Source organism: Pimephales promelas, chromosome 16 (assembly GCF_988280905.1).
Source record: "Pimephales promelas chromosome 16, fPimPro1.hap1.1, whole genome shotgun sequence".
Lineage (NCBI taxonomy): Eukaryota > Metazoa > Chordata > Actinopteri > Cypriniformes > Leuciscidae > Pimephales > Pimephales promelas.
The window spans coordinates 25,653,309-25,673,811 of NC_142784.1; positions in this window are offsets into that span (position 1 = coordinate 25,653,309).

A 20,503-nucleotide genomic window follows, 5' to 3' on the forward strand; every position below is an offset into this window, starting at 1 on the left:
CCCTCTATCATAATCCAGAGTTTTGAGAAGATTGGAGACACTTAATTTTTCGCCCAAAAATGAAAAAAAACGAAAGGGGTAACACTGTCGTTTTTTTTTCGGGTCAAAATTTTGAAATTTGATATCTCAGCTCTGGAAGGGTCTAGAGCCTCCATTTTTGCACTCAGATCAAAGTCTCGTGGTCCTTTATCATAATCCAGAGTTTTGAGAAGATTGGAGACACTTAATTTTTCGCCCAAAAATGAAAAAAAACGAAAGGGGTAACACTGTCGTTTTTTTTTTCGGGTCAAAATTTTGAAATTTGATATCTCAGCTCTGGAAGGGTCTAGAGCCTCCATTTTTGCACTCAGGTGAAAGTCTCGTGGCCCTCTATCATAATCCAGAGTTTTGAGAAGATTGGAGAAACTTAATTTTTCGCCCAAAAATGAAAAAAAACGAAAGGGGTAACACTGTCGTTTTTTTTTTCGGGTCAAAATTTTGAATTTTGATATCTCAGCTCTGGAAGGGTCTAGAGCCTCCATTTTTGCACTCAGGTGAAAGTCTCGTGGCCCTCTATCATAATCCAGAGTTTTGAGAAGATTGGAGACACTTAATTTTTCGCCCAAAAATGAAAAAAAACGAAAGGGGTAACACTGTCGTTTTTTTTTCGGGTCAAAATTTTGAAATTTGATATCTCAGCTCTGGAAGGGTCTAGAGCCTCCATTTTTGCACTCAGATCAAAGTCTCGTGGTCCTTTATCATAATCCAGAGTTTTGAGAAGATTGGAGACACTTAATTTTTCGCCCAAAAATGAAAAAAAACGAAAGGGGTAACACTGTCGTTTTTTTTTCGGGTCGAAATTTTTAATTTTGATATCTCAGCTCTGGAAGGGTCTAGAGCCTCCATTTTTGCACTCAGGTGAAAGTCTCGTGGCCCTCTATCATAATCCAGAGTTTTGAGAAGATTGGAGACACTTAATTTTTCGCCCAAAATTGAAAAAAAACGAAAGGGGTAACACTGTCGTTTTTTTTTCGGGTCAAAATTTTGAAATTTGATATCTCAGCTCTGGAAGGGTCTAGAGCCTCCATTTTTGCACTCAGATCAAAGTCTCGTGGCCCTTTATCATAATCCAGAGTTTTGAGAAGATTGGAGACACTTAATTTTTCGCCCAAAAATGAAAAAAAACGAAAGGGGTAACACTGTCGTTTTTTTTTCGGGTCAAAATTTTGAAATTTGATATCTCAGCTCTGGAAGGGTCTAGAGCCTCCATTTTTGCACTCAGATGAAAGTCTCGTGGCCCTCTATCATAATCCAGAGTTTTGAGAAGATTGGAGAAACTTAATTTTTCGCCCAAAAATGAAAAAAAACGAAAGGGGTAACACTGTCGTTTTTTTTTTCGGGTCAAAATTTTGAATTTTGATATCTCAGCTCTGGAAGGGTCTAGAGCCTCCATTTTTGCACTCAGGTGAAAGTCTCGTGGCCCTCTATCATAATCCAGAGTTTTGAGAAGATTGGAGAAACTTAATTTTTCGCCCAAAAATGAAAAAAAAAACGAAAGGGGTAACACTGTCGTTTTTTTTTCGGGTTGAAATTTTGAATTTTGATATCTCAGCTCTGGAAGTGTCTAGAGCCTCCATTTTTGCACTCAGGTGAAAGTCTCGTGGCCCTTTATCATAATCCAGAGTTTTGAGAAGATTGGAGACACTTAATTTTTCGCCCAAAAATGAAAAAAAACGAAAGGGGTAACACTGTCGTTTTTTTTTCGGGTCAAAATTTTGAAATTTGATATCTCAGCTCTGGAAGGGTCTAGAGCCTCCATTTTTGCACTCAGATGAAAGTCTCGTGGCCCTCTATCATAATCCAGAGTTTTGAGAAGATTGGAGAAACTTAATTTTTCGCCCAAAAATGAAAAAAAACGAAAGGGGTAACACTGTCGTTTTTTTTTTCGGGTCAAAATTTTGAATTTTGATATCTCAGCTCTGGAAGGGTCTAGAGCCTCCATTTTTGCACTCAGGTGAAAGTCTCGTGGCCCTCTATCATAATCCAGAGTTTTGAGAAGATTGGAGAAACTTAATTTTTCGCCCAAAAATGAAAAAAAACGAAAGGGGTAACACTGTCGTTTTTTTTTTTCGGGTCGAAATTTTGAAATTTGATATCTCAGCTCTGGAAGGGTCTAGAGCCTCTTTTCTTGCACTCAGATCAAAGTCTCGTGGCCCTTTATCATAATCCAGAGTTTTGAGAAGATTGGAGAAACTTAATTTTTCGACCAAAAATGAAAAAAAACGAAAGGGGTAACACTGTCGTTTTTTTTTCGGGTTGAAATTTTGAATTTTGATATCTCAGCTCTGGAAGGGTCTAGAGCCTCCATTTTTGCACTCAGGTGAAAGTCTCGTGGCCCTCTATCATAATCCAGAGTTTTGAGAAGATTGGAGAAACTTAATTTTTCGCCCAAAAATGAAAAAAAAACGAAAGGGGTAACACTGTCGGTTTTTTTTCGGGTCGAAATTTTGAATTTTGATATCTCAGCTCTGGAAGGGTCTAGAGCCTCAATTTTTGCACTCAGGTGAAAGTCTCGTGGCCCTCTATCATAATCCAGAGTTTTGAGAAGATTGGAGAAACTTAATTTTTCGCCCAAAAATGAAAAAAAAACGAAAGGGGTAACACTGTCGTTTTTTTTTCGGGTCGAAATTTTGAATTTTGATATCTCAGCTCTGGAAGGGTCTAGAGCCTCCATTTTTGCACTCAGGTGAAAGTCTCGTGGCCCTCTATCATAATCCAGAGTTTTGAGAAGATTGGAGACACTTAATTTTTCGCCCAAAAATGAAAAAAAACGAAAGGGGTAACACTGTCGTTTTTTTTTTCGGGTCAAAATTTTGAAATTTGATATCTCAGCTCTGGAAGGGTCTAGAGCCTCCATTTTTGCACTCAGATCAAAGTCTCGTGGTCCTTTATCATAATCCAGAGTTTTGAGAAGATTGGAGACACTTAATTTTTCGCCCAAAAATGAAAAAAAACGAAAGGGGTAACACTGTCGTTTTTTTTTCGGGTCGAAATTTTTAATTTTGATATCTCAGCTCTGGAAGGGTCTAGAGCCTCCATTTTTGCACTCAGGTGAAAGTCTCGTGGCCCTCTATCATAATCCAGAGTTTTGAGAAGATTGGAGAAACGTAATTTTTCGCCCAAAAATGAAAAAAAACGAAAGGGGTAACACTGTCGTTTTTTTTTCGGGTCAAAATTTTGAATTTTGATATCTCAGCTCTGGAAGGGTCTAGAGCCTCCATTTTTGCACTCAGGTGAAAGTCTCGTGGCTCTCTATAATAATCCAGAGTTTTGAGAAGATTGGAGACACTTTATTTTTCGCCCAAAAATGAAAAAAAACGAAAGGGGTAACACTGTCATTTTTTTTTTCGGGTCAAAATTTTGAAATTTGATATCTCAGCTCTGGAAGGGTCTAGAGCCTCCATTTTTGCACTCAGGTGAAAGTCTCATGGCCCTCTATCATAATCCAGAGTTTTGAGAAGATTGGAGAAACTTAATTTTTCGCCCAAAAATGAAAAAAAACGAAAGGGGTAACACTGTCGTTTTTTTTTTCGGGTTGAAATTTTGAATTTTGATATCTCAGCTCTGGAAGGGTCTAGAGCCTCCATTTTTGCACTCAGGTGAAAGTCTCGTGGCCCTCTATCATAATCCAGAGTTTTGAGAAGATTGGAGACACTTAATTTTTCGCCCAAAAATGAAAAAAAACGAAAGGGGTAACACTGTCGTTTTTTTTTCGGGTCAAAATTTTGAAATTTGATATCTCAGCTCTGGAAGGGTCTAGAGCCTCCATTTTTGCACTCAGATCAAAGTCTCGTGGCCCTTTATCATAATCCAGAGTTTTGAGAAGATTGGAGACACTTAATTTTTCGCCCAAAAATGGAAAAAAACGAAAGGGGTAACACTGTCGTTTTTTTTTCGGGTCAAAATTTTGAAATTTGATATCTCAGCTCTGGAAGGGTCTAGAGCCTCCATTTTTGCACTCAGATGAAAGTCTCGTGGCCCTCTATCATAATCCAGAGTTTTGAGAAGATTGGAGAAACTTAATTTTTCGCCCAAAAATGAAAAAAAACGAAAGGGGTAACACTGTCGTTTTTTTTTTCGGGTCAAAATTTTGAATTTTGATATCTCAGCTCTGGAAGGGTCTAGAGCCTCCATTTTTGCACTCAGGTGAAAGTCTCGTGGCCCTCTATCATAATCCAGAGTTTTGAGAAGATTGGAGAAACTTAATTTTTCGCCCAAAAATGAAAAAAAACGAAAGGGGTAACACTGTCGTTTTTTTTTTTCGGGTCGAAATTTTGAAATTTGATATCTCAGCTCTGGAAGGGTCTAGAGCCTCTTTTCTTGCACTCAGATCAAAGTCTCGTGGCCCTTTATCATAATCCAGAGTTTTGAGAAGATTGGAGAAACTTAATTTTTCGACCAAAAATGAAAAAAAACGAAAGGGGTAACACTGTCGTTTTTTTTTCGGGTTGAAATTTTGAATTTTGATATCTCAGCTCTGGAAGGGTCTAGAGCCTCCATTTTTGCACTCAGGTGAAAGTCTCGTGGCCCTCTATCATAATCCAGAGTTTTGAGAAGATTGGAGAAACTTAATTTTTCGCCCAAAAATGAAAAAAAAACGAAAGGGGTAACACTGTCGGTTTTTTTTCGGGTCGAAATTTTGAATTTTGATATCTCAGCTCTGGAAGGGTCTAGAGCCTCAATTTTTGCACTCAGGTGAAAGTCTCGTGGCCCTCTATCATAATCCAGAGTTTTGAGAAGATTGGAGAAACTTAATTTTTCGCCCAAAAATGAAAAAAAAACGAAAGGGGTAACACTGTCGTTTTTTTTTCGGGTCGAAATTTTGAATTTTGATATCTCAGCTCTGGAAGGGTCTAGAGCCTCCATTTTTGCACTCAGGTGAAAGTCTCGTGGCCCTCTATCATAATCCAGAGTTTTGAGAAGATTGGAGACACTTAATTTTTCGCCCAAAAATGAAAAAAAACGAAAGGGGTAACACTGTCGTTTTTTTTTTCGGGTCAAAATTTTGAAATTTGATATCTCAGCTCTGGAAGGGTCTAGAGCCTCCATTTTTGCACTCAGATCAAAGTCTCGTGGTCCTTTATCATAATCCAGAGTTTTGAGAAGATTGGAGACACTTAATTTTTCGCCCAAAAATGAAAAAAAACGAAAGGGGTAACACTGTCGTTTTTTTTTCGGGTCGAAATTTTTAATTTTGATATCTCAGCTCTGGAAGGGTCTAGAGCCTCCATTTTTGCACTCAGGTGAAAGTCTCGTGGCCCTCTATCATAATCCAGAGTTTTGAGAAGATTGGAGAAACGTAATTTTTCGCCCAAAAATGAAAAAAAACGAAAGGGGTAACACTGTCGTTTTTTTTTCGGGTCAAAATTTTGAATTTTGATATCTCAGCTCTGGAAGGGTCTAGAGCCTCCATTTTTGCACTCAGGTGAAAGTCTCGTGGCTCTCTATAATAATCCAGAGTTTTGAGAAGATTGGAGACACTTTATTTTTCGCCCAAAAATGAAAAAAAACGAAAGGGGTAACACTGTCATTTTTTTTTTCGGGTCAAAATTTTGAAATTTGATATCTCAGCTCTGGAAGGGTCTAGAGCCTCCATTTTTGCACTCAGGTGAAAGTCTCATGGCCCTCTATCATAATCCAGAGTTTTGAGAAGATTGGAGAAACTTAATTTTTCGCCCAAAAATGAAAAAAAACGAAAGGGGTAACACTGTCGTTTTTTTTTTCGGGTTGAAATTTTGAATTTTGATATCTCAGCTCTGGAAGGGTCTAGAGCCTCCATTTTTGCACTCAGGTGAAAGTCTCGTGGCCCTCTATCATAATCCAGAGTTTTGAGAAGATTGGAGAAACTTAATTTTTCGCCCAAAAATGAAAAAAAACGAAAGGGGTAACACTGTCGTTTTTTTTTTTCGGGTCGAAATTTTGAAATTTGATATCTCAGCTCTGGAAGGGTCTAGAGCCTCCATTTTTGCACTCAGGTGAAAGTCTCGTGGCCCTCTATCATAATCCAGAGTTTTGAGAAGATTGGAGAAACTTAATTTTTCGCCCAAAAATGAAAAAAAAACGAAAGGGGTAACACTGTCGTTTTTTTTTCGGGTTGAAATTTTGAATTTTGATATCTCAGCTCTGGAAGGGTCTAGAGCCTCCATTTTTGCACTCAGGTGAAAGTCTCGTGGCCCTCTATCATAATCCAGAGTTTTGAGAAGATTGGAGAAACTTAATTTTTCGCCCAAAAATGAAAAAAAACGAAAGGGGTAACACTGTCGTTTTTTTTTTCGGGTCGAAATTTTGAAATTTGATATCTCAGCTCTGGAAGGGTCTAGAGCCTCTATTTTTGCACTCAGATCAAAGTCTCGTGGCCCTTTATCATAATCCAGAGTTTTGAGAAGATTGGAGAAACTTAATTTTTCGCCCAAAAATGAAAAAAAACGAAAGGGGTAACACTGTCGTTTTTTTTTCGGGTCGAAATTTTGAAATTTGATATCTCAGCTCTGGAAGGGTCTAGAGCCTCCATTTTTGCACTCAGGTGAAAGTCTCGTGGCCCTCTATCATAATCCAGAGTTTTGAGAAGATTGGAGAAACTTAATTTTTCGCCCAAAAATGAAAAAAAAACGAAAGGGGTAACACTGTCGTTTTTTTTTCGGGTCGAAATTTTTAATTTTGATATCTCAGCTCTGGAAGGGTCTAGAGCCTCCATTTTTGCACTCAGGTGAAAGTCTCGTGGCCCTCTATAATAATCCAGAGTTTTGAGAAGATTGGAGACACTTAATTTTTCGCCCAAAAATGAAAAAAAACGAAAGGGGTAACACTGTCGTTTTTTTTTTCGGGTCAATTTTGAAATTTGATATCTCAGCTCTGGAAGGGTCTAGAGCCTCCATTTTTGCACTAAGGTGAAAGTCTCATGGCCCTCTATCATAATCCAGAGTTTTGAGAAGATTGGAGAAACTTAATTTTTCGCCCAAAAATGAAAAAAAACGAAAGGGGTAACACTGTCGTTTTTTTTTTCGGGTTGAAATTTTGAATTTTGATATCTCAGCTCTGGAAGGGTCTAGAGCCTCCATTTTTGCACTCAGGTGAAAGTCTCGTGGCCCTCTATCATAATCCAGAGTTTTGAGAAGATTGGAGAAACTTAATTTTTCGACCAAAAATGAAAAAAAACGAAAGGGGTAACACTGTCGTTTTTTTTCCGGGTTGAAATTTTGAATTTTGATATCTCAGCTCTGGAAGGGTCTAGAGCCTCCATTTTTGCACTCAGGTGAAAGTCTCGTGGCCCTCTATCATAATCCAGAGTTTTGAGAATATTGGAGAAACTTAATTTTTCGCCCAAAAATGAAAAAAAACGAAAGGGGTAACACTGTCGTTTTTTTTTTCTGGTCGAAATTTTGAAATTTGATATCTCAGCTCTGGAAGGGTCTAGAGCCTCCATTTTTGCACTCAGGTGAAAGTCTCGTGGCCCTCTATCATAATCCAGAGTTTTGAGAAGATTGGAGAAACTTAATTTTTCGCCCAAAAATGAAAAAAAAACGAAAGGGGTAACACTGTCGTTTTTTTTTCGGGTCGAAATTTTTAATTTTGATATCTCAGCTCTGGAAGGGTCTAGAGCCTCCATTTTTGCACTCAGGTGAAAGTCTCGTGGCCCTCTATAATAATCCAGAGTTTTGAGAAGATTGGAGACACTTAATTTTTCGCCCAAAAATGAAAAAAAACGAAAGGGGTAACACTGTCGTTTTTTTTTTCGGGTCAATTTTGAAATTTGATATCTCAGCTCTGGAAGGGTCTAGAGCCTCCATTTTTGCACTAAGGTGAAAGTCTCATGGCCCTCTATCATAATGCAGAGTTTTGAGAAGATTGGAGAAACTTAATTTTTCGCCCAAAAATGAAAAAAAACGAAAGGGGTAACACTGTCGTTTTTTTTTTCGGGTTGAAATTTTGAATTTTGATATCTCAGCTCTGGAAGGGTCTAGAGCCTCCATTTTTGCACTCAGGTGAAAGTCTCGTGGCCCTCTATCATAATCCAGAGTTTTGAGAAGATTGGAGAAACTTAATTTTTCGACCAAAAATGAAAAAAAACGAAAGGGGTAACACTGTCGTTTTTTTTTCGGGTTGAAATTTTGAATTTTGATATCTCAGCTCTGGAAGGGTCTAGAGCCTCCATTTTTGCACTCAGGTGAAAGTCTCGTGGCCCTCTATCATAATCCAGAGTTTTGAGAATATTGGAGAAACTTAATTTTTCGCCCAAAAATGAAAAAAAACGAAAGGGGTAACACTGTCGTTTTTTTTTTCTGGTCGAAATTTTGAAATTTGATATCTCAGCTCTGGAAGGGTCTAGAGCCTCCATTTTTGCACTCAGATCAAAGTCTCGTGGCCCTTTATCATAATCCAGAGTTTTGAGAAGATTGGAGACACTTAATTTTTCGCCCAAAAATTAAAAAAAACGAAAGGGGTAACACTGTTTTTTTTTTTTCGGGTCAAAATTTTGAAATTTGATATCTCAGCTCTGGAAGGGTCTAGAGCCTCCATTTTTGCACTCAGATCAAAGTCTCGTGGCCCTTTATCATAATCCAGAGTTTTGAGAAGATTGGAGAAACTTAATTTTTCGCCCAAAAATGAAAAAAAACGAAAGGGGTAACACTGTCGTTTTTTTTTCGGGTCAAAATTTTGAATTTTGATATCTCAGCTCTGGAAGGGTCTAGAGCCTCCATTTTTGCACTCAGGTGAAAGTCTCGTGGCTCTCTATAATAATCCAGAGTTTTGAGAAGATTGGAGACACTTTATTTTTCGCCCAAAAATGAAAAAAAACGAAAGGGGTAACACTGTCGTTTTTTTTTTCGGGTCAAAATTTTGAAATTTGATATCTCAGCTCTGGAAGGGTCTAGAGCCTCCATTTTTGCACTCAGGTGAAAGTCTCATGGCCCTCTATCATAATCCAGAGTTTTGAGAAGATTGGAGAAACTTAATTTTTCGCCCAAAAATGAAAAAAAACGAAAGGGGTAACACTGTCGTTTTTTTTTTCGGGTTGAAATTTTGAATTTTGATATCTCAGCTCTGGAAGGGTCTAGAGCCTCCATTTTTGCACTCAGGTGAAAGTCTCGTGGCCCTCTATCATAATCCAGAGTTTTGAGAAGATTGGAGAAACTTAATTTTTCGCCCAAAAATGAAAAAAAACGAAAGGGGTAACACTGTCGTTTTTTTTTTTCGGGTCGAAATTTTGAAATTTGATATCTCAGCTCTGGAAGGGTCTAGAGCCTCTTTTCTTGCACTCAGATCAAAGTCTCGTGGCCCTTTATCATAATCCAGAGTTTTGAGAAGATTGGAGAAACTTAATTTTTCGACCAAAAATGAAAAAAAACGAAAGGGGTAACACTGTCGTTTTTTTTTCGGGTTGAAATTTTGAATTTTGATATCTCAGCTCTGGAAGGGTCTAGAGCCTCCATTTTTGCACTCAGGTGAAAGTCTCGTGGCCCTCTATCATAATCCAGAGTTTTGAGAATATTGGAGAAACTTAATTTTTCGCCCAAAAATGAAAAAAAACGAAAGGGGTAACACTGTCGTTTTTTTTTTCGGGTCGAAATTTTGAAATTTGATATCTCAGCTCTGGAAGGGTCTAGAGCCTCCATTTTTGCACTCAGATCAAAGTCTCGTGGCCCTTTATCATAATCCAGAGTTTTGAGAAGATTGGAGACACTTAATTTTTCGCCCAAAAATTAAAAAAAACGAAAGGGGTAACACTGTCGTTTTTTTTTCGGGTCAAAATTTTGAAATTTGATATCTCAGCTCTGGAAGGGTCTAGAGCCTCCATTTTTGCACTCAGATGAAAGTCTCGTGGCCCTCTATCATAATCCAGAGTTTTGAGAAGATTGGAGAAACTTAATTTTTCGCCCAAAAATGAAAAAAAACGAAAGGGGTAACACTGTCGTTTTTTTTTTTCGGGTCGAAATTTTTAATTTTGATATCTCAGCTCTGGAAGGGTCTAGAGCCTCCATTTTTGCACTCAGGTGAAAGTCTCGTGGCCCTCTATCATAATCCAGAGTTTTGAGAAGATTGGAGAAACTAAATTTTTCGCCCAAAAATGAAAAAAAACGAAAGGGGTAACACTGTCGTTTTTTTTTTCGGGTTGAAATTTTGAAATTTGATATCTCAGCTCTGGAAGGGTCTAGAGCCTCCATTTTTGCACTCAGGTAAAAGTCTCGTGGCCCTCTACCATAATCCAGAGTTTTGAGAAGATTGGAGAAACTTAATTTTTCGCCCAAAAATGAAAAAAAACGAAAGGGGTAACACTGTCGTTTTTTTTTTTCGGGTCGAAATTTTGAAATTTGATATCTCAGCTCTGGAAGGGTCTAGAGCCTCCATTTTTGCACTCAGATCAAAGTCTCGTGGCCCTTTATCATAATCCAGAGTTTTGAGAAGATTGGAGACACTTAATTTTTCGCCCAAAAATGAAAAAAAACCGAAAGGGGTAACACTGTCGTTTTTTTTTCGGGTCAAAATTTTGAATTTTGATATCTCAGCTCTGGAAGGGTCTAGAGCCTCCATTTTTGCACTCAGGTGAAAGTCTCGTGGCCCTCTATCATAATCCAGAGTTTTGAGAAGATTGGAGAAACTTAATTTTTCGCCCAAAAATGAAAAAAAACGAAAGGGGTAACACTGTCGTTTTTTTTTTTCGGGTCGAAATTTTGAAATTTGATATCTCAGCTCTGGAAGGGTCTAGAGCCTCTTTTCTTGCACTCAGATCAAAGTCTCGTGGCCCTTTATCATAATCCAGAGTTTTGAGAAGATTGGAGAAACTTAATTTTTCGACCAAAAATGAAAAAAAACGAAAGGGGTAACACTGTCGTTTTTTTTTCGGGTTGAAATTTTGAATTTTGATATCTCAGCTCTGGAAGGGTCTAGAGCCTCCATTTTTGCACTCAGGTGAAAGTCTCGTGGCCCTCTATCATAATCCAGAGTTTTGAGAAGATTGGAGAAACTTAATTTTTCGCCCAAAAATGAAAAAAAAACGAAAGGGGTAACACTGTCGGTTTTTTTTCGGGTCGAAATTTTGAATTTTGATATCTCAGCTCTGGAAGGGTCTAGAGCCTCAATTTTTGCACTCAGGTGAAAGTCTCGTGGCCCTCTATCATAATCCAGAGTTTTGAGAAGATTGGAGAAACTTAATTTTTCGCCCAAAAATGAAAAAAAAACGAAAGGGGTAACACTGTCGTTTTTTTTTCGGGTCGAAATTTTGAATTTTGATATCTCAGCTCTGGAAGGGTCTAGAGCCTCCATTTTTGCACTCAGGTGAAAGTCTCGTGGCCCTCTATCATAATCCAGAGTTTTGAGAAGATTGGAGACACTTAATTTTTCGCCCAAAAATGAAAAAAAACGAAAGGGGTAACACTGTCGTTTTTTTTTTCGGGTCAAAATTTTGAAATTTGATATCTCAGCTCTGGAAGGGTCTAGAGCCTCCATTTTTGCACTCAGATCAAAGTCTCGTGGTCCTTTATCATAATCCAGAGTTTTGAGAAGATTGGAGACACTTAATTTTTCGCCCAAAAATGAAAAAAAACGAAAGGGGTAACACTGTCGTTTTTTTTTCGGGTCGAAATTTTTAATTTTGATATCTCAGCTCTGGAAGGGTCTAGAGCCTCCATTTTTGCACTCAGGTGAAAGTCTCGTGGCCCTCTATCATAATCCAGAGTTTTGAGAAGATTGGAGAAACGTAATTTTTCGCCCAAAAATGAAAAAAAACGAAAGGGGTAACACTGTCGTTTTTTTTTCGGGTCAAAATTTTGAATTTTGATATCTCAGCTCTGGAAGGGTCTAGAGCCTCCATTTTTGCACTCAGGTGAAAGTCTCGTGGCTCTCTATAATAATCCAGAGTTTTGAGAAGATTGGAGACACTTTATTTTTCGCCCAAAAATGAAAAAAAACGAAAGGGGTAACACTGTCATTTTTTTTTTCGGGTCAAAATTTTGAAATTTGATATCTCAGCTCTGGAAGGGTCTAGAGCCTCCATTTTTGCACTCAGGTGAAAGTCTCATGGCCCTCTATCATAATCCAGAGTTTTGAGAAGATTGGAGAAACTTAATTTTTCGCCCAAAAATGAAAAAAAACGAAAGGGGTAACACTGTCGTTTTTTTTTTCGGGTTGAAATTTTGAATTTTGATATCTCAGCTCTGGAAGGGTCTAGAGCCTCCATTTTTGCACTCAGGTGAAAGTCTCGTGGCCCTCTATCATAATCCAGAGTTTTGAGAAGATTGGAGAAACTTAATTTTTCGCCCAAAAATGAAAAAAAACGAAAGGGGTAACACTGTCGTTTTTTTTTTTCGGGTCGAAATTTTGAAATTTGATATCTCAGCTCTGGAAGGGTCTAGAGCCTCCATTTTTGCACTCAGGTGAAAGTCTCGTGGCCCTCTATCATAATCCAGAGTTTTGAGAAGATTGGAGAAACTTAATTTTTCGCCCAAAAATGAAAAAAAAACGAAAGGGGTAACACTGTCGTTTTTTTTTTCGGGTCGAAATTTTGAAATTTGATATCTCAGCTCTGGAAGGGTCTAGAGCCTCTATTTTTGCACTCAGATCAAAGTCTCGTGGCCCTTTATCATAATCCAGAGTTTTGAGAAGATTGGAGAAACTTAATTTTTCGCCCAAAAATGAAAAAAAACGAAAGGGGTAACACTGTCGTTTTTTTTTCGGGTCGAAATTTTGAAATTTGATATCTCAGCTCTGGAAGGGTCTAGAGCCTCCATTTTTGCACTCAGGTGAAAGTCTCGTGGCCCTCTATCATAATCCAGAGTTTTGAGAAGATTGGAGAAACTTAATTTTTCGCCCAAAAATGAAAAAAAAACGAAAGGGGTAACACTGTCGTTTTTTTTTCGGGTCGAAATTTTTAATTTTGATATCTCAGCTCTGGAAGGGTCTAGAGCCTCCATTTTTGCACTCAGGTGAAAGTCTCGTGGCCCTCTATAATAATCCAGAGTTTTGAGAAGATTGGAGACACTTAATTTTTCGCCCAAAAATGAAAAAAAACGAAAGGGGTAACACTGTCGTTTTTTTTTTCGGGTCAATTTTGAAATTTGATATCTCAGCTCTGGAAGGGTCTAGAGCCTCCATTTTTGCACTAAGGTGAAAGTCTCATGGCCCTCTATCATAATCCAGAGTTTTGAGAAGATTGGAGAAACTTAATTTTTCGCCCAAAAATGAAAAAAAACGAAAGGGGTAACACTGTCGTTTTTTTTTTCGGGTTGAAATTTTGAATTTTGATATCTCAGCTCTGGAAGGGTCTAGAGCCTCCATTTTTGCACTCAGGTGAAAGTCTCGTGGCCCTCTATCATAATCCAGAGTTTTGAGAAGATTGGAGAAACTTAATTTTTCGCCCAAAAATGAAAAAAAACGAAAGGGGTAACACTGTCGTTTTTTTTTCGGGTCGAAATTTTGAAATTTGATATCTCAGCTCTGGAAGGGTCTAGAGCCTCTTTTCTTGCACTCAGATCAAAGTCTCGTGGCCCTTTATCATAATCCAGAGTTTTGAGAAGATTGGAGAAACTTAATTTTTCGACCAAAAATGAAAAAAAACGAAAGGGGTAACACTGTCGTTTTTTTTTCGGGTTGAAATTTTGAATTTTGATATCTCAGCTCTGGAAGGGTCTAGAGCCTCCATTTTTGCACTCAGGTGAAAGTCTCGTGGCCCTCTATCATAATCCAGAGTTTTGAGAATATTGGAGAAACTTAATTTTTCGCCCAAAAATGAAAAAAAACGAAAGGGGTAACACTGTCGTTTTTTTTTTCGGGTCGAAATTTTGAAATTTGATATCTCAGCTCTGGAAGGGTCTAGAGCCTCCATTTTTGCACTCAGATCAAAGTCTCGTGGCCCTTTATCATAATCCAGAGTTTTGAGAAGATTGGAGACACTTAATTTTTCGCCCAAAAATTAAAAAAAACGAAAGGGGTAACACTGTCGTTTTTTTTTCGGGTCAAAATTTTGAAATTTGATATCTCAGCTCTGGAAGGGTCTAGAGCCTCCATTTTTGCACTCAGATCAAAGTCTCGTGGCCCTTTATCATAATCCAGAGTTTTGAGAAGATTGGAGAAACTTAATTTTTCGCCCAAAAATGAAAAAAAACGAAAGGGGTAACACTGTCGTTTTTTTTTCGGGTCAAAATTTTGAATTTTGATATCTCAGCTCTGGAAGGGTCTAGAGCCTCCATTTTTGCACTCAGGTGAAAGTCTCGTGGCTCTCTATAATAATCCAGAGTTTTGAGAAGATTGGAGACACTTTATTTTTCGCCCAAAAATGAAAAAAAACGAAAGGGGTAACACTGTCGTTTTTTTTTTCGGGTCAAAATTTTGAAATTTGATATCTGAGCTCTGGAAGGGTCTAGAGCCTCCATTTTTGCACTCAGGTGAAAGTCTCATGGCCCTCTATCATAATCCAGAGTTTTGAGAAGATTGGAGAAACTTAATTTTTCGCCCAAAAATGAAAAAAAACGAAAGGGGTAACACTGTCGTTTTTTTTTTCGGGTTGAAATTTTGAATTTTGATATCTCAGCTCTGGAAGGGTCTAGAGCCTCCATTTTTGCACTCAGGTGAAAGTCTCGTGGCCCTCTATCATAATCCAGAGTTTTGAGAAGATTGGAGAAACTTAATTTTTCGCCCAAAAATGAAAAAAAACGAAAGGGGTAACACTGTCGTTTTTTTTTTTCGGGTCGAAATTTTGAAATTTGATATCTCAGCTCTGGAAGGGTCTAGAGCCTCTTTTCTTGCACTCAGATCAAAGTCTCGTGGCCCTTTATCATAATCCAGAGTTTTGAGAAGATTGGAGAAACTTAATTTTTCGACCAAAAATGAAAAAAAACGAAAGGGGTAACACTGTCGTTTTTTTTTCGGGTTGAAATTTTGAATTTTGATATCTCAGCTCTGGAAGGGTCTAGAGCCTCCATTTTTGCACTCAGGTGAAAGTCTCGTGGCCCTCTATCATAATCCAGAGTTTTGAGAATATTGGAGAAACTTAATTTTTCGCCCAAAAATGAAAAAAAACGAAAGGGGTAACACTGTCGTTTTTTTTTTCGGGTCGAAATTTTGAAATTTGATATCTCAGCTCTGGAAGGGTCTAGAGCCTCCATTTTTGCACTCAGATCAAAGTCTCGTGGCCCTTTATCATAATCCAGAGTTTTGAGAAGATTGGAGACACTTAATTTTTCGCCCAAAAATTAAAAAAAACGAAAGGGGTAACACTGTCGTTTTTTTTTCGGGTCAAAATTTTGAAATTTGATATCTCAGCTCTGGAAGGGTCTAGAGCCTCCATTTTTGCACTCAGATGAAAGTCTCGTGGCCCTCTATCATAATCCAGAGTTTTGAGAAGATTGGAGAAACTTAATTTTTCGCCCAAAAATGAAAAAAAACGAAAGGGGTAACACTGTCGTTTTTTTTTTCGGGTCGAAATTTTTAATTTTGATATCTCAGCTCTGGAAGGGTCTAGAGCCTCCATTTTTGCACTCAGGTGAAAGTCTCGTGGCCCTCTATCATAATCCAGAGTTTTGAGAAGATTGGAGAAACTAAATTTTTCGCCCAAAAATGAAAAAAAACGAAAGGGGTAACACTGTCGTTTTTTTTTTCGGGTTGAAATTTTGAAATTTGATATCTCAGCTCTGGAAGGGTCTAGAGCCTCCATTTTTGCACTCAGGTAAAAGTCTCGTGGCCCTCTACCATAATCCAGAGTTTTGAGAAGATTGGAGAAACTTAATTTTTCGCCCAAAAATGAAAAAAAACGAAAGGGGTAACACTGTCGTTTTTTTTTTTCGGGTCGAAATTTTGAAATTTGATATCTCAGCTCTGGAAGGGTCTAGAGCCTCCATTTTTGCACTCAGATCAAAGTCTCGTGGCCCTTTATCATAATCCAGAGTTTTGAGAAGATTGGAGACACTTAATTTTTCGCCCAAAAATGAAAAAAAACCGAAAGGGGTAACACTGTCGTTTTTTTTTCGGGTCAAAATTTTGAAATTTGATATCTCAGCTCTGGAAGGGTCTAGAGCCTCCATTTTTGCACTCAGGTGAAAGTCTCGTGGCCCTCTATCATAATCCAGAGTTTTGAGAAGATTGGAGAAACTTAATTTTTCGCCCAAAAATGAAAAAAAACGAAAGGGGTAACACTGTCGTTTTTTTTTCGGGTTGAAATTTTGAATTTTGATATCTCAGCTCTGGAAGGGTCTAGAGCCTCCATTTTTGCACTCAGGTGAAAGTCTCGTGGCCCTCTATCATAATCCAGAGTTTTGAGAAGATTGGAGAAACTTAATTTTTCGCCCAAAAATGAAAAAAAACGAAAGGGGTAACACTGTCGTTTTTTTTTTCGGGTCGAAATTTTTAATTTTGATATCTCAGCTCTGGAAGGGTCTAGAGCCTCCATTTTTGCACTCAGGTGAAAGTCTCGTGGCCCTCTATCATAATCCAGAGTTTTGAGAAGATTGGAGAAACTAAATTTTTCGCCCAAAAATGAAAAAAAACGAAAGGGGTAACACTGTCGTTTTTTTTTTCGGGTTGAAATTTTGAAATTTGATATCTCAGCTCTGGAAGGGTCTAGAGCCTCCATTTTTGCACTCAGGTAAAAGTCTCGTGGCCCTCTATCATAATCCAGAGTTTTGAGAAGATTGGAGAAACTTAATTTTTCGCCCAAAAATGAAAAAAAACGAAAGGGGTAACACTGTCGTTTTTTTTTTTCGGGTCGAAATTTTGAAATTTGATATCTCAGCTCTGGAAGGGTCTAGAGCCTCCATTTTTGCACTCAGATCAAAGTCTCGTGGCCCTTTATCATAATCCAGAGTTTTGAGAAGATTGGAGACCCTTATTTTTTGCCCAAAAATGAAAAAAAACGAAAGGGGTAACACTGTCGTTTTTTTTTTTCGGGTCAAAATTTTGAAATTTGATATCTCAGCTCTGGAAGGGTCTAGAGCCTCCATTTTTGCACTCAGGTGAAAGTCTCCTGGCCCTCTATCATAATCCAGAGTTTTGAGAAGATTGGAGAAACTTAATTTTTCGCCCAAAAATGAAAAAAAAAACGAAAGGGGTAACACTGTCGTTTTTTTTTTCGGGTCGAAATTTTGAAATTTGATATCTCAGCTCTGGAAGGGTCTAGAGCCTCCATTTTTGCACTCAGATCAAAGTCTCATGGCCCTTTATCATAATCCAGAGTTTTGAGAAGATTGGAGAAACTTAATTTTTCGCCCAAAAATGAAAAAAAAACGAAAGGGGTAACACTGTCGTTTTTTTTTTTCGGGTCGAAATTTTGAAATTTGATATCTCAGCTCTGGAAGGGTCTAGAGCCTCCATTTTTGCACTCAGATCAAAGTCTCGTGGCCCTTTATCATAATCCAGAGTTTTGAGAAGATTGGAGACACTTAATTTTTCGCCCAAAAATGAAAAAAAACGAAAGGGGTAACACTGTCGTTTTTTTTTTTCGGGTCAAAATTTTGAAATTTGATATCTCAGCTCTGGAAGGGTCTAGAGCCTCCATTTTTGCACTCAGGTGAAAGTCTCGTGGCCCTCTATCATAATCCAGAGTTTTGAGAAGATTGGAGAAACTTAATTTTTCGCCCAAAAATGAAAAAAAAACGAAAGGGGTAACACTGTCGTTTTTTTTTTCGGGTCGAAATTTTGAAATTTGATATCTCAGCTCTGGAAGGGTCTAGAGCCTCTATTTTTGCACTCAGATCAAAGTCTCGTGGCCCTTTATCATAATCCAGAGTTTTGAGAAGATTGGAGAAACTTAATTTTTCGCCCAAAAATGAAAAAAAAACGAAAGGGGTAACACTGTCGTTTTTTTTTCGGGTCGAAATTTTGAAATTTGATATCTCAGCTCTGGAAGGGTCTAGAGCCTCCATTTTTGCACTCAGGTGAAAGTCTCGTGGCCCTCTATCATAATCCAGAGTTTTGAGAAGATTGGAGAAACTTAATTTTTCGCCCAAAAATGAAAAAAAAACGAAAGGGGTAACACTGTCGTTTTTTTTTCGGGTTGAAATTTTGAATATTGATATCTCAGCTCTGGAAGGGTCTAGAGCCTCCATTTTTGCACTCAGGTAAAAGTCTCGTGGCCCTCTATCATAATCCAGAGTTTTGAGAAGATTGGAGAAACTTAATTTTTCGCCCAAAAAATGAAAAAAAACGAAAGGGGTAACACTGTCGTTTTTTTTTTCGGGTCGAAATTTTGAAATTTGATATCTCAGCTCTGGAAGGGTCTAGAGCCTCCATTTTTGCACTCAGGTGAAAGTCTCGTGGCCCTCTATCATAATCCAGAGTTTTGAGAAGATTGGAGAAACTAAATTTTTCGCCCAAAAATGAAAAAAAACGAAAGGGGTAACACTGTCGTTTTTTTTTTCGGGTTGAAATTTTGAATTTTGATATCTCCGCTCTGGAAGGGTCTAGAGCCTCCATTTTTGCACTCAGGTGAAAGTCTCGTGGCCCTCTATCATAATCCAGAGTTTTGAGAAGATTGGAGAAACTTAATTTTTCGCCCAAAAATGAAAAAAAACGAAAGGGGTAACACTGTCGTTTTTTTTTTTCGGGTCGAAATTTTTAATTTTGATATCTCAGCTCTGGAAGGGTCTAGAGCCTCAATTTTTGCACTCAGGTGAAAGTCTCGTGGCCCTCTATCATAATCCAGAGTTTTGAGAAGATTGGAGAAACTTAATTTTTCGCCCAAAAATGAAAAAAAACGAAAGGGGTAACACTGTCGTTTTTTTTTCGGGTCGAAATTTTGAATTTTGATATCTCAGCTCTGGAAGGGTCTAGAGCCTCCATTTTTGCACTCAGGTGAAAGTCTCGTGGCCCTCTATCATAATCCAGAGTTTTGAGAAGTTGGAGACACTTAATTTTTCGCCCAAAAATTAAAAAAAAACTAAAGGGGTAACACTGTCGTTTTTTTTTTCGGGTCAAAATTTTGAAATTTGATATCTCAGCTCTGGAAGGGTCTAGAGCCTCCATTTTTGCGCTCAGGTGAAAGTCTCGTGGCCCTCTATCATAATCCAGAGTTTTGAGAAGATTGGAGAAACTTAATTTTTCGCCCAAAAATGAAAAAAAACGAAAGGGGTAACACTGTCGTTTTTTTTTCGGGTTGAAATTTTGAATTTTGATATCTCAGCTCTGGAAGGGTCTAGAGCCTCCATTTTTGCACTCAGGTGAAAGTCTCTTGGCCCTCTATCATAATCCAGAGTTTTGAGAAGATTGGAGAAACTTAATTTTTCGCCCAAAAATGAAAAAAAACAAAAGGGGTAACACTGTCGTTTTTTTTTTCGGGTCGAAATTTTGAAATTTGATATCTCAGCTCTGGAAGGGTCTAGAGCCTCTATTTGTGCACTCAGATCAAAGTCTCGTGGCCCTTTATCATAATCCAGAGTTTTGAGAAGATTGGAGCAACTTAATTTTTCGCCCAAAAATGAAAAAAAAACGAAAGGGGTAACACTGTCGTTTTTTTTTTCGGGTTGAAATTTTGAATTTTGATATCTCAGCTCTGGAAGGGTCTAGAGCCTCCATTTTTGCACTCAGGTGAAAGTCTCGTGGCCCTCTATCATAATCCAGAGTTTTGAGAAGATTGGAGACACTTAATTTTTCGCCCAAAAATGAAAAAAAACGAAAGGGGTAACACTGTCATTTTTTTTTCGGGTCAAAATTTTGAAATTTGATATCTCAGCTCTGGAAGGGTCTAGAGCCTCCATTTTTGCACTCAGATGAAAGTCTCGTGGCCCTCTATCATAATCCAGAGTTTTGAGAAGATTGGAGAAACTTAATTTTTCGCCCAAAAATGAAAAAAAACGAAAGGGGTAACACTGTCGTTTTTTTTTTTCGGGTCGAAATTTTGAAATTTGATATCTCAGCTCTGGAAGGGTCTAGAGCCTCCATTTTTGCACTCAGATCAAAGTCTCGTGGCCCTTTATCATAATCCAGAGTTTTGAGAAGATTGGAGACACTTAATTTTTCGCCCAAAAATGAAAAAAAACGAAAGGGGTAACACTGTCGTTTTTTTTTTCGGGTTGAAATTTTGAAATTTGATATCTCAGCTCTGGAAGGGTCTAGAGCCTCCATTTTTGCACTCAGGTGAAAGTCTCGTGGCCCTCTATCATAATCCAGAGTTTTGAGAAGATTGGAGAAACTTAATTTTTCGCCCAAAAATGAAAAAAAAACGAAAGGGGTAACACTGTCGTTTTTTTTTCGGGTCAAAATTTTGAATTTTGATATCTCAGCTCTGGAAGGGTCTAGAGCCTCCATTTTTGTACTCAGGTGAAAGTCTTGTGGCCCTCTATCATAATCCAGAGTTTTGAGAAGATTGGAGACACTTAATTTTTCGCCCAAAAATGAAAAAAAACGAAAGGGGTAACACTGTCGTTTTTTTTTCGGGTCAAAATTTTGAAATTTGATATCTCAGCTCTGGAAGGGTCTAGAGCCTCCATTTTTGCACTCAGATCAAAGTCTCGTGGTCCTTTATCATAATCCAGAGTTTTGA